Source organism: Macaca nemestrina, chromosome 4 (genome assembly GCF_043159975.1).
Source record: "Macaca nemestrina isolate mMacNem1 chromosome 4, mMacNem.hap1, whole genome shotgun sequence".
Lineage (NCBI taxonomy): Eukaryota > Metazoa > Chordata > Mammalia > Primates > Cercopithecidae > Macaca > Macaca nemestrina.
Genome location: NC_092128.1, coordinates 181,886,906 through 181,900,570, shown reverse-complemented (window position 1 = coordinate 181,900,570; position 13,665 = coordinate 181,886,906). Strand labels below are relative to the sequence as shown.

At 48.5% G+C, this 13,665-nt stretch overlaps 1 long non-coding RNA gene across 1 annotated transcript; it reads right to left on the bottom strand.

The window, feature by feature from the left end:
- Positions 1 to 893: 893 nt before the first annotated feature.
- On the bottom strand, positions 894 to 4,759 carry LOC139363006 (uncharacterized). The gene is made up of 2 exons (XR_011622827.1): positions 4,161 to 4,759; positions 894 to 3,466 (listed from the first exon to the last, which is right to left on the bottom strand). It is a non-coding gene; the product is annotated as an uncharacterized lncRNA (long non-coding RNA).
- Positions 4,760 to 13,665: the final 8,906 nt, after the last annotated feature.

Genomic DNA, 13,665 nt, shown 5'->3' with positions numbered 1-13,665 from the left:
GCATGTTTGCCCTCCCTGGCAGCAGGGCTACCTGGCTGCTGTGCTCACTGCCCTGGGCGGTGGGCGGAGCGGTCCCTGGTGGGCGGGGACAGGGCTCTCCCGCAGGTGACTCTTGCGCAGCCTGAACTTTTGTTCTGGGAACGCCACCCACGCTCCCTGGCAGGCCGCCAGAGCCAGAGCCGCACGCCCACGCGGGAATCAGTCAGGCCGACATGAAAGCAATGCGCTTCCAACTGGCAGAGGATTTAATTTTTTTTTTTTTCTGAAACAGCCCCAGTCGCTTCTCTTCTCCACGGTGATTTCTGCATACTTTATTGGAACCCCCTCCCCATCGCTGTCCAGTTTCTGGCTCCTCTTCCTGCCCGCGCTCTGAGGCCAGCTGGGGTCCCCCCAGGTGACTGCTTATCGCTGGACCCTGACGCTGTGCCGCACCCGAATTCCTCCGAATGGAGCCTTGGCCAGAGCAAGGCGTGCCGTGTAGAGGAGTGGATCTGAGCCTGGCAGGAGATCGCTAAGACCTTTGCCCTTCACACAAACACGGAAACACGGGGCGGGTGCTGAAGAGCCAAGCAAGTGTCCCCCATTTCCTTCCAAGGCAGAGCAGTAGCCCAGGGAGGCCCAGTTCCCATCGCGGCTCCAGGTAAAGGGCGGAAGAGTGGGGGAGGTCCCAGGACCGCAGCCCAGGGGACACTCAGAATGCGCTAGGAAGGACATGGCAGGCAGGCCCTGTAGGTGGAAAAGCAACCCCCAGCTGCCCAGAGAGTGGCCCCTCCAGGCCCTCCCCGCCGTATGCAAAGCTCTTCAGCTGGGAGCAGAGGAAAGGGTTTGTTCTTGACCTCCTTCGTTTCCCTTCTTCTCCACTGTCCACGAGTGAGCTGGAAGACAGACTGATGTTGTTGTTAAAAATGAAGGTATAATTCACATGCCATAAAATTCACCATTTTAACCATTTTAAGGTGTACAATTCAGTGGTTTTGAGTGTGTTACATTGTTGGGCAACCATCATCATGGTCTAATTCCAGAACATTTGTCACTCCAAAAAGAAATCTTGTACCCATTAGCAGTCACTCCCCATGTCCCTCTACCCCCCAGACCCTGGCACCCACGAAGGTGCTTTCTGTGTTTGGAGGGATCTGCCTATTGTGGCAAATCCTCTAAATGGAATAATGCAATATGTGGTCTTCTGCCACTGGCTTATTTCACTGACCATAATTTTTCAAGGTTCACCCACGTTGTAGCATGCGTCAGTGCTGCATTCCTTTTCATGGCTGGACCGTATTTCATTGTATGTCTGGACCACATTGTTTCTCTAGTCGTCAGTTGATTACTTGCTTTTCAGGGCCCACTTAGCCTTTCTTCCCAAGGGCAGGGGCTCTGTTGTCCTCTGTTTTGGAATCTTCCAGCAGACTGGATGCAGTGTACCAGTGGTTTCCTTGCTGGGCAAATAACCGAAGGGTCCTTGGGTATGGGAATCTCTGAGTCCTTTGGCTCTACTGCAGACTAGATCACTGTATAATCTTTTAGCAGCCCCTTTACCTCACCTGGCCTCAGTTTCTTCATCTGAAATATGAAGGGCTTGAAGCAGATGGTCTCTAACACTTCTCCTGGCCCAACACTTTAAGATGTTTCAGCAAAGCTGTGAACAAGCAGCCTTCTGTGACCTTTCTGAACAAGGCAGAGGGAAGCAAGCTGTAGGCTGACATGGTTAGGTGATTCCATAACAAAATTGCTCTGTAAACAATAATCTGGATCAATCAACAGAAGGCATTTGCAACAGGTTCCCAGATGACAGAAAACTATAGGAATGATGGGGCAGATTAAAACAGAGAAATGTAACAGGGACAAATGTAAAAGTCGGACATTTTGCTCCAAAGCTCAACAAAACAGCTACCTGCTTGGGGGCAGGGGTGGATGTGTCCAGGCAGTGTCCTTTATAAGAGTTTTGGTTGACTCCAAATGAACCTCATTATGAGTCACCATAGGGACAGGCTGCCAAAAGGCCAATGTGACTTTAGACTAAATCAATAGAGGTCTACTGGCTGAAACAAGGGAGGTGACATTATTGAATCCACCCCTGGTGTATGTAGCTGCTACATTCTGAGAAGGAGGCCCCCAGTAGGAAAAGCTAGAGGGAGGATGGATGAGACATGAAGAGTTCCAGAACCATGGTTTGGTAGTAGGAGGGGATCAGGGTCTGGGTCTTTAAAAGACAGGACAGAGAGAGCTGTTCACATCTGTGAAGGAACATGGCATGAGAAGGGGAGTGGACTTCCACCATGAGGACCTGCAGGATGACTGGGGCTGGAAGGTGGTCAGTTGGGACCCAGGACCAGGGAGAACTTCGCAGCAACAAAAGTCACAGAAAATGGAAAACCCTCCTGGTGAAGAACACAGACAGATACGGGGGACACGGGGCTCCACTCATGAGGGGCGTGACCGGGGAGACCAAATCACAACTTCGAGAGTCGTTTTCATCTTTGAAATAAAATGAACCGGGCTTAGATGGGATGGGGCAGGGAGATGAGGAGGGACCAATCACAGAATAGTCGTAGGTACGAGGGGTCAGCCTTCACTGGGTCCTGCCAGCGAAAGAATGGCTGCCCCTGTCCCAGTTTAGGGTTTAAATGCAAACTCTAAGTGTTTAGTACCTGAAACTCCCAGAGGTAAATGACTTTCTGAGGCAATTGTGCACTAATCTGAGGCAATCAGCTATCTCTAAATCCACCTAAGCCCTCATTTGAATCAGATCGGTGATTCACAGCAATTTGATGTCACTTTGAAAGCTGGTTTGTTGCCAAAACACCAGCCTGGTGCCCTTGATGACAGCCAGGCACAGGGCTGGGTTCTGCCTGGAATTGAAGAGGCTGGTGGGTGGGGGTGTCTTTTGCACCTTAACAATTTTGACAGGAGGGAAGGGAGCCCTGTGGCTGCTTTTTGGTCTTAAGTCAAAAGGTCTTTGGTCTTCGGTCACCTAATTTAGCACAGATGCCTCTTTCTTCATCTGGGTAAGCCTTGGGCTTTCTTCCGCAGGTGAAGTGTGCGGCCAGTGAGTCAGATGACCTGCCCCTTCTGGAGGTGGCTGGTGCCATTCTCAATGTCAGTGGTCGCTTCTTACAGATCCCGATGGATTCAGGCCTCAGGTGGCCAAACAGGGCATCCCATGGCCCTGGCCAGGTTCTGTAGAGGCAAATGCTCAAAAGGGAGTGTCTCTGACACCATTGTCCATGCTCCTCCCTGCCTTGCTTGATGTCAACAGAAGACAGGACCCAGCGGGGCCTGAGCGACAAGTGTGGCTGCTTATAGGAAGCAGGGCTTGCTCTGGGAGAACTGCGTCTCAAAGGACTGACACCTACAGGAATTATATGCTGTCGTCTCTGGAAGTCTGCGGATGCCTGGTCCTTAGGGTGAAAAGCAGCCGGGGAAGCTGGAGCCACACATTCCAAAGGGCTTGACGGACAAAAGCACCCTGAAGTTAGGAAACAAAAGACAGGCGGAGGAGGAAGCATCCAGCAACCCCCTTGTAATCTCAGAAGACTGACTCACACCTGTGCCGGCCACAGGGCTGCCACGGTACATGGCTCAAGGAAGCCCAGGCTCTCCTGGGAGGTTCTAGCCATTGTTGAGCCCCTGAAGGAAATGTGTCAGGCCTGCCCTGCCTCGTTTTCTTGGTTTAGCAGGCTGGAGCTAGCTGTAAATGCTGGTCAATTCCAGTTGCCAGACACAGGCCTCACCGTGATTGTAGCAGCAGCCTGGGTGATCTCAGAGCCCCATCCCCTCATCTGTCACGGGAGAACTTGGCCCTGGAGCACACTCCAGATATCTCGCTCAGAATGCAGCTCCCATGGGCGTCCAACACACAGTTCATGTTCCTGACTGTCGGCTTTGGGACACTGTGTTGGCTTTGGGACACTCTGTTGGCTTTGGGACACTCTGTTGGCTTTGGGACACTTCCAGGATGTTCCTGCAAGCTACTCACTGTGGCCCTCAGCATCTGACCTGTCCAGAACTGCTGGTCTGCAGCGGGGCCTGTTCTTGGGGGTTCCTGGGGACCCCCACCCCAGGGACCACCCAGTGGCTGAGGGAGGGAGAATTGCTCATGAACTGTGGATGATGCCAGCACAATGTCAGATGTCATCACCCCGCATGACCTAGGTACTCACCTAAACATCAGCACAGAATTTTGGGTGAGGGGGTCTTTCTGGCCACCCTTTCACTCCTCAGAAACTTCTACTGCTTGGTGCTCCTTCCTCAACTTGTCCCAGAAACGGTGGCGTCAACTAAAGGGAAAGTGGGAAGACAGGTGCCTTCTGCAGGGATCTGGCGTTGGAACCTCCGGCCGGAATGTTGAAGCGCTGCTGTCACAATCACCTCATTCTGTCCCAGGACTTCCTCTTCAGCCTTCTCCAAGTCCGTTTCTGAGCTTTGTACTCTGTTCCCACTTCCCATAGCCTTTTTCCTACTGCTGAGATAGGAGAACCGCCAGGAATGTAAACTCAATCTTCTCCTCCTTTGGGGACTATGCTGCCTGCTACCAACAGCAGTCATCCCAGGACGTGGGATTTTCAGTGCTGAAACCAGGACAGTGATTCTGAAACTCTTTTTGATCCCAGGTTTCTCTGAAAATCTGAAGACCACGGGCCCTGTCTCCAGCACAGCCTCCATAAGCACAGATACACGCCATTGTGCATGCAATTCCAGGGGTGCTGGGATTCCCTTCCCAATCAAAGAGAGGACTTAGGGACCCATGGACCTGTCCGGAGACCTAGGCTGAAGATGGTAGCACGTAGGGAGGTGAGGGTGATGTCATGGTTAGTTGCGTAAGCTCTGGAAGCAGACTGGCCATGCTGCCTAGCCAAGCGCTCCCACTGTACGGCTGAGAACCCCTGGACAAGTTTCCTAGCCTCCCCAAGCCTCCCTTTCTGCATCTATAAAATGGGAATCACATCTGTTTCGTGGGGCATAAAAGACTTAATAATGACACATAGTGTGAAATACAGTCTCTGGCAGAACGACGACACGCACTCGCCTGTTCAAAATATGCATTGAGCTGCCATGTGCCAAGGCCTGTCTTGGGCTAGAGATCCCTTTGGGAACAAGACAGAGTCCTTGCCTTCTGAGTGCTTACATTTTAGTGGGTTAAGGCTGTGGGGGCCACAGGCTCTTGACCTCTGAAGTTTTGCTGAGGGGCGTAAGGCAGATTGATTAATGGGAGAAAAGGCATAAAACTTATTTAATGTGTTCATGCAGGAGCCTTCAAAATGAAGCCCCAACTTCCCAATGAGTTACAGAAACTTATGTACCATTTTGGGGTTACAGAATGTATGGGGCCTTGGATTCTGGTAAAACAGGTTACGGGAATGGGAAGAAGAGGAATTCTATTGAGGGGCAATAAATGATTGTTAGGGAGAATGACTGGATGGGAGAACAGAAATAACCTTGTAATGTCAGGTCACATCTTGGTCTTCTTTTCTGCCATAGATAAGATAAGTGGGAAGGAGAAGAAAGAATAATTGCTCTCCTTGGAAGGTCTGGATCTTAGATAAAGAAACTTCAGCTTCTTTGGGAAAGACGGGGTGTTTGGGGGAAGGTCAGAGAGACCTTAAGGCTTCCTGAATTCGGCATGTTAAAACCCTCTATGTTGGGGTATTGGTTTCTGAGTCTCAACAAGGCTAAATAAATAGTCGTTGTTGTGATTACTTGTTATTTGTTGGTGGTAGTTTGATTTGGAACTTACGACGACATTCACTTTCAGGTCCTACTTAACGGCCCGTTTCCCATCAGCATGATCCTCTGCAGGGCCAACGATGGGGAACATTTTGATAAAAGGGAGAAGGCGCCTTTCACCCTTTATCAAAACACTGTAGTAGCCTCAGTGCTTAAGTGTCATCATTTTTGTTCTCGCCGACATTTTAAAAAACCAATTTGAGCACCCATCCTCACATTTCTAATGAAGAGTTTTCACTTCTTTCTCTCAATAAATTATTTAGTCCTCCTGTGGACTGTTGCTGAACTGTGATTTTACAACCAAACCATTCTTCTTTGTCATGAGTTGGCAAGGAGACCTTACATGGGACCAGTGTAGACAGGAGTAGACAGGAGACCTGTGTTACTGAGGCACCAAATAAACGTTCCAGCCACCATTCATGCCATTTCAGTTTAGAGTCTCAATTTTCTGCATCTTTATGCATATTCTGGTTCAGTTTTTCTGCACAACCCCTGAAGGGAATGTGGTCACCTGGGAGAACAACTCCCAGATCCCAGTTTTGAGTGTGGGAGCTCCAGAAGCCAGCAGGCAGGCGGGGCTGGCCCAGTGACAGGAGGGCTGCTGGAAAGGGCTTTGGCTTCCAGGCCTGGGCCCCGCCTTTGCTGACGTGGGAGCCCTGGAGCAGGGCTGCTGACGTGTGCACCGCCTGGGCTGGCTGTTTACTAGACTGTTTGTTAAGGGCTGTACTTCCAGTAAAACCTGAGAACACACCGTGACATCCTCATTTACAGCACGGAGTGTGTCACTCGGGCAGCACGTGGGCCAAGAAAGGGAGAGTCTAGGAAAGGTGAGATTAGCTGACTGTCGGGTAAATCACCTGACACGAAGAACCGGGAGTTAATTGATCACCGTCAGAGGGCTGCCCTGGAGCACACAGCAGGCTGCACTTGGGAAAAGTCCATTTGAACAAGAATTTCTTCTTGAGAAGGTCCCAGTAGCCAAGGGACCTTGATTTAGGAGTAGGAACTGGTCTCAGGTCGCTGACTGCCAGGGTGGCCTGGGCAAATCATTTCTGCTCTTGGAGGCTCAGGGTCCCCGCCCATGCAGTGAGGGCGTGCATGCACTGATGCCTTCATGACTGGCAGCACAGCACCATGTTAGGCACGGGGGCTCCAGGGCCTCATCCTTTGTCTTCCTGGCTGTGGGGAAGTAGAAAAGGCCTTACTCTGCTAAGATGCGTCTTCCCAAGTAAGCGGGGCATTTGTGTACCCGGGACTGCTCAGGGCTACGGTGGGGTTTTGTGTGATGAGGCACATAGATAGCAGAATGGCAGAGGTGGCCAGGCGCGGTGGCTCATGCCTGTAATCCCAGCACTTTGGGAGGCCGAGGTGGGCGGGTCACTAGGTCAGGAGATCGAGACCATCCTGGCTAACATGGTGAAACCCCGTCTCTACTAAACATACAAAAAATTAGCCGGGTGTCGTGGCAGGCACCTGTAGTCCCAGCTACTCAGGAGGCTGAGGCAGGAGAACGGCAGGAGCCCGGGAGGCGGAGCTTGCAGTGAGCCGAGATCACGCCACTGCACTCCAGCCTGGGTGACAGAGCGAGACTCCATCCCCCACCCCCGCCAAAAAACAAAGAGAATGGCAGACGCCTAGGGAGGGCCAGCACAGAAGCTCTTAGTGTTATAGGCCACTAGTGAGCATTTGTTGGGTGCTTTGTGGATAACCAGAGCTGTGTGCGGGGCAGGGGCCTTCTGCGGCGCCTTCCTTCAAACCTGTGGTCTCATAGCAAAAGGCCACTGGCTGTCTTCCTCCCTCCTGATGGAAGTTACCCAAATCCATTTTGCTAAGTCTCCAAAACATAATCACTTTTTATTTGAAAGCATTTCCCTAAGGGAAAGATCAAGCTGTCCATTTGGGATGAAAGAGAACAACAATAATAACAATAAATTTCTCTCTACCCAGTACTGTGGACTTGCAGCATTTTCCAGTATGTTATCGCGTGGAGATGCCGCTGACATCCCCATAGTGGGGGAGGACAAGAAAACTGAGGCTCAGGGAGGTTGCCAAAGGCCACGTGGATAATAAGGGGCAGAGAGGTTGCTAAAGGACTATAGCTGGTTCTAAATCCAGCGTCTTTTCAAAGCAAAACAATATAGCTTATAGCTGACTCTTCAAAACCTGAAACAAACACAAGAGGTTTGTGAGTTGTCTTCCCACTCTCCCGTGTGGCTGCTTGAGAAGCGGTAAAGCCAAACAGGATAGCTGTGCTTTCTCTGGGAGGTGGGGTATGTGTGTGCTTATGACCATGGCCGCCCCCACATACCCACACGTGTGGAGAACATCATGGTGCCCTGCATTTGCATATTAAAAGGCTGGGATGACAGGGCCAGTTTTTTTCTGCAGGCTACGTGAGTGACATGCCTGGTCAAACCAATCCCCTGAGGCCTGTGCAAATCAGACATCACCTCCTCCAGCCTATTCATATAAGCAGCCATTTTTCCGTGGCACATGGGGTCTCCTCTCTTGGCTTCGGAGCTCCCCATTCCTCTGTGTCTGTACATGGGAGCCTCTTCCTTCTTTCTTCTCCCATCTTTCTTGCCTATTAAACTCTCTGCTCCTTAAAACCACTCCATGTATGTCCAGGTCATTTTATCTAATTTGACTGGAGACGAAGAACCCTGGTCTTCCTCTGCTCATCAGAGCTGTATCACCTGCAAGGGCCAGGATCCAGCACTAGGGCTGCCCTTTATGTTCGTGCACCCTCCTCTAGGAAGACCCTCCCCAGCTGTAAAGGGATCTATCTATCGATCGATCGATCGATCGATCGATCGATCGAGAGAGGTTTATTATAAGGAATTGACTCATGTGATTATGGAGGCTGAGAAGTTCCGCAGTCTGCTGTCTGCGAGCTGGAGACCCAGGAAGGCTGCTGGTGCAGTTCCAGTTTGATTCTGAAGGCCTGAGAACCAGAACTGATGGTGTGAGTTCTAGTCCAAGTCCACAGGACTGAAACCGAGAACCAAAGGTGTAAGGCAGTTTGAGCGCAGGAGAACCCAATAACCCAGCTCAAGCAATTAGGCAGAGAGAAAGAATTTTCTCTCCCTCTACTTTTTCTGTTGTTGTTGATCTACTGAGGCCTTCAATGGATTGAAGGAGTTCCACTCATTAAGTCAATTAACTTCTGAAGTCTATTATTGTCATTGCCTCCCCAGGTAGGGAAAACAAGAAGCCTGGGGACGCGGCTTACAGTGAAGTGTGCCTGGTCCTTTTTTTTTTTTTTGAGACGGAGTCTCGCTCACTTGCCCAGGCTGGAGTGCAGTGGCACGATCTCGGCTCACTACAAGCTCCGCCTCCCGGGTTCTCGCCATTCTCCTGCCTCAGCCTCCTGAGTAGCTGGGACTACAGGTCCCCACTGCCATGCCCAGCTAAGTTTTTGCATTTTTAGTAGAGATGGGGTTTCACCGTGTTAGCCAGGATGATCTCAATCTCCTGACCTAGTGACCTGCCCACCTCGGCCTCCCAAAGTGCTGGGATTACAGGCGTGAGCCACCACGCCCGGCCGCCTGGTCCTTTTTTATTCTCTTGGCCAAGCTCCTTCCCTCTGCCAAGGTGCAGGTGGTCCAGGTGTCTGCTTCCAGATGTTTAGGTGGTGGAAGGCACAGAAGGAAAGACTGCTTAGAGGGACTCTTACTCCTGTTCCTACCTGTACCTTCTGGAGAGCTCTTCCCTCTGTACATTCACCTCAGCTCAACATCGGAATCCCTGCTCTTTCACTGCACACACACTGACCACCCTCTGCAGGCTGGTGGTCCTAGGGGGTTTCATGCACTGCGCTGTCTCCAGCAGAGGAGGTCCTGCTACAACGCCGGCACTGTTAGCCCTTTCTGGGCTGTGCTCTGTGAGTCCTTGAGAGGACAATAAATCGCTGTCAAAGTTGTGGAATGATCCCATTCAATTCTCATCAAGGAACAGAGAAGACATAAAATTCAGCAAATGGAGGAGGGAAATTTGCTCATTAAAGGTATTTGTGATGAGTGGAGTAGACAAAAAAACAAAACAAACAAACAAAAAAAACAAACACAAACAGCTGAGCTTTAACTGGAAATTACCAAGCAAAAAAGGACAGGACAGCACCATGTGAGCAGGAGGCCGGTGGCACAGCGGGCTTTGCCCCGACGCGCACACGGGTAACAGGACCTCAGGAGGGAAGAGGTCGCCGGGACAAGTCCCATCAGGCTGCGGGGAGTCCTTCCCGGACAGATGCTGCTGGCTCCTGGAACTGACTTGCCTCCTCACGCACAGGTAGGCAGCTTATCTCGGGTTTTGTTTTGGCTTCAAAATCTTTTAATCTCCCAGGATTGTTTGAGTGGATCAGCCCCTATTTTTATTCTTGGATAGAGAAGTGAATCAGAAATGCAGCCAACTTCATTGGACTTGTGGAGGCCTGTCCCCGAGCACTAAATTCCTTGCAGCTTCAAGCAAGTTGACAGAGCTGAGACTGAAATAAAAAACACCAACAGGATTGGACCTGCTCCTGACCGTGGAGTTTGGTGCATAGTAGGCATTCAGCAAGTATTTGTTGAAAACAAGTATCAAGGAATACTATTAATTCCAAATTGCTTTCTCTGTGCAGTGCGGACTGCACAGAGTGGAATGCAAGGCAGTGTCAGCCAACAGATTGTTTTCTGAATTGGCAGGGTCCTCTGCCTGTAATTTTACCAAAGAAAAATATTTGTGGGTGTGGCTACACGCAGTGGCACTTTCTAGGCTTCATGCAGGTTTGAAAACCTTCGTTTTCCTTTCCTTATACATGGCCACTACATTTACCCTCCACCTTCTTTCTGAGGGAAGCCCCAGGAAATGTAGGTGCCCTGTGGAGCCTACAGGCCCTTTCAGTGTTCCTGATGCTTATGAAAATCCACTCTGGATTTTGTGGGAATGGGAGTTTGGATTGTCCTGAATGCCTTAGTCTGGGAGCTGGGGAGTTTCTGGAAAACAGCAGGTTGTTTTGTGGTGAGATTGTTTTGAATTAAGCTGTCAATACCTCCCCACAATGAAGGTTAGAGGGTTAGAATGCTGGTAAGAAAAGATCAGGGGTAATGTGTTCTAAGTGGGGACAAAGACACAGTGACTGGCATTCTGGGTACCTGGGGCAATGTATTGAGCTTGACATGATCCCAGGGGTCCTGCGGGGAATGGTCTCAAAGAGGGGTTGGCTATGATTATGGTGAAACGCAAGCCTACTGGGTTCCCCTTGATTAATGGTCCTACCCAAACCAAAGGTAGCCACTTTGTGGGTTGACTGATGACCTACAAGGGGCCATGGGGTAAGAGCCCTAAGCATGGACCGTGGTAATTAGCAAGTATGGTCACATTCTTTCTCCTGGAGACACGAATGGAGTCAGTTGGTACAAGAGGAGAAAAAAGAAGATGCCTAGAGAGGAGCAGAAATCAACAGACAGTAGGGGATCCATGCCAATGGGAGTGCCATAGTGAAGATCCAAGAATTCCTGATGTTAATGGGCAACAAGCTAACATGGAGCCCAGAGTCAGCTTCAGTCCTAAACAACCTCCCAAGTCTGTCCTCTATGGAGCCTGTACTACATTAGGTTCTGTCCTACCCCTATATAACTTATTACTAGATGGCTCCTTCAATAAATCATAAAACCCCAGTTCTTAAGATGACATGAATGTGCCTATTCCTTTCAAATGAGATGAACCAATGTATTTACCATACATGAAAAACTAATGCCAATGACCTAATCCCATGTGACTTTTCTGATTGATTAGAGTCCATGTTCACTAAAGAGTCACTCAAAAGGTTTCTAATCTATTTCCTTACTTGTTGGCTGGGTAAGTGTTACATTAGGGAAATAGAAGAAAAAGGTGATTAGAGGATAGAGCTGGGGCCGTTGGCCTTGTGTAGATACAACTATTCACAGATTTCATAGGATAGGAAAATGTAGGGTTAAGGGTTGCTTTCCAAATTGTTTCCCCCGTTTGCCATTGTAGCTTTTCCAGACCACTTAATTTGATTTTCAGTGTTCAAAATCTTACTTATAAATCTCCCTTGAGTGGAGAGTTGGGTAGGTGGCAGGAAGAGATGAAGAGAGAATGTTCACAATGCTAATATCATGGTTATACAGTTGACGCTTGAACAACACAGGTTTAAACTCTGTGGGTCCACTTCTGGGCAGATTTTTTTTCACCTCTGCCACTCTTGAGACAGCAAGTCTAACTCCTTCTCCTCCTCCTCTTCCTCAGCCCACTCAACATGAAGATGACAAGGATGAAGACCTTTATGATGATCCACTCCCACTTACTGAATAGTAAGTACGTTTTCTCTTCCTTATGATTTTCTTAATAGTATTTTCTGTCCTCTAGTTTACTTTATTGTAAGAATACAGTGTATAATATAGATGACATACAAAATACATATCAATTGATTGTTCATGTTATTGGTAAGACTACTTGTAGGCTATTAGTAGTTAAGTTTGAAAGAGTCAAAAGTCGTATATGGATTTTTGATTGTGTATGGGGTCAGCACCCCTTACCTCGGCATTGTTCAAGGGTCAGCTGTATTTATCTAGAGAAGCATAGAAAATAATACATTTGTTCACTTGATAGACATTTGTTGAAATACCTGCTGTGTGACAGGTCAAGTCGTACGTGCTTAAGAGAAGTTAATAAAACGAGTAAAGACACCTGCCATAGAGCACTTACATTGTAGCAGGAGGAGCAGGCAATAAACTAAAAATAAAAGATAATAATATAACAGATAATACATATAACACAATAAGGCAATAAACACAAAAAGATTAAAAAAGTCACAGTATGTCAAAGGTGATGAGTGCACTGGAAAGAAAGGAGGGCAGAGAAAGGAAGGAAGGCATAGGCCATGCTTGTGAGAGGACAGATTGCAATTTTAAATAGGAATGGTCAAGGTTGGCCCTTCTAAGAGAATGACCTTTATGAGAAAGTGTGCAAGAGGTAAAGGAATCAGTCATTGGGGTATCTGGGAAAGGTGGTTCAGGTAAGTGGAACAGTCACTACAAAGGTGTTAAGGCAGGAGCATCTGACATGTTCAAGAAAGAGCAAGGAGGCCAGTGCAGTTGGAGTCTTAAGGGAGGGAGAAAGTAGGAGGCTGGGGCAAAGGAGGAATGTGGGGGACAGACCATATAACATCTTGGGAAGAATGAGAAAAATCAAAGATTCCCTTGAACCTGAGCAAAAAACCAAAAGCAAAAACAAAAGCCATAATAAGGATATTGGTATTTGATTAATTTAATTCCTTATTGAATTAGTGATTCTCATCTTAAATTGATTAATTTAATTCCTTATTGAATTAGTAATTTAATTCCTTATTGAATTAGTAATGTGGGGAAGGAAACTATATATCATACCCCCTACCCCTGCCACCAACCAGGGAACATCTTTATACCATTCCCCTCCTTTTAGCACCACTGCCTTATGGAGTCACCTGTGCTAATGGGCAGATACTTACTGTGCTCCTTGCAAATATTAGGGCAGGGAAAATGTTGAAGACCAATGTAAACACATCAGGATTAACTGAAATAATTATTGCCTAATATGTGTGTCTTCATCCATTTGGGCTGCTATAGCATAATACCTTAGATTAGGTAATTTATAAACAACAGAAATTTATTGCTTACAGTCCTGGAGGTTGGGAAGTCCAAGATCAAGGCAGATTTGTGTCTGGCAAGGGCTTGTTCTCTGCCTTGTTGCTGTGTCCTCACATGGCAAAAGGGCAAGGAGGCCCCCTCAGGCCTCTTTTATAAGGGCACTAATCCCATTCATGAGGGCAGAGCCTTCAAGAGCAAATCACCTCCAAAAGGCCCCACTTCTTAATACTATCACTCTGGGCATTGCATTAGTTCATTTCCACCTGCTGATAAAGATATACCCGAGACTGAGTAATTTATAAGGAAAAAGAGG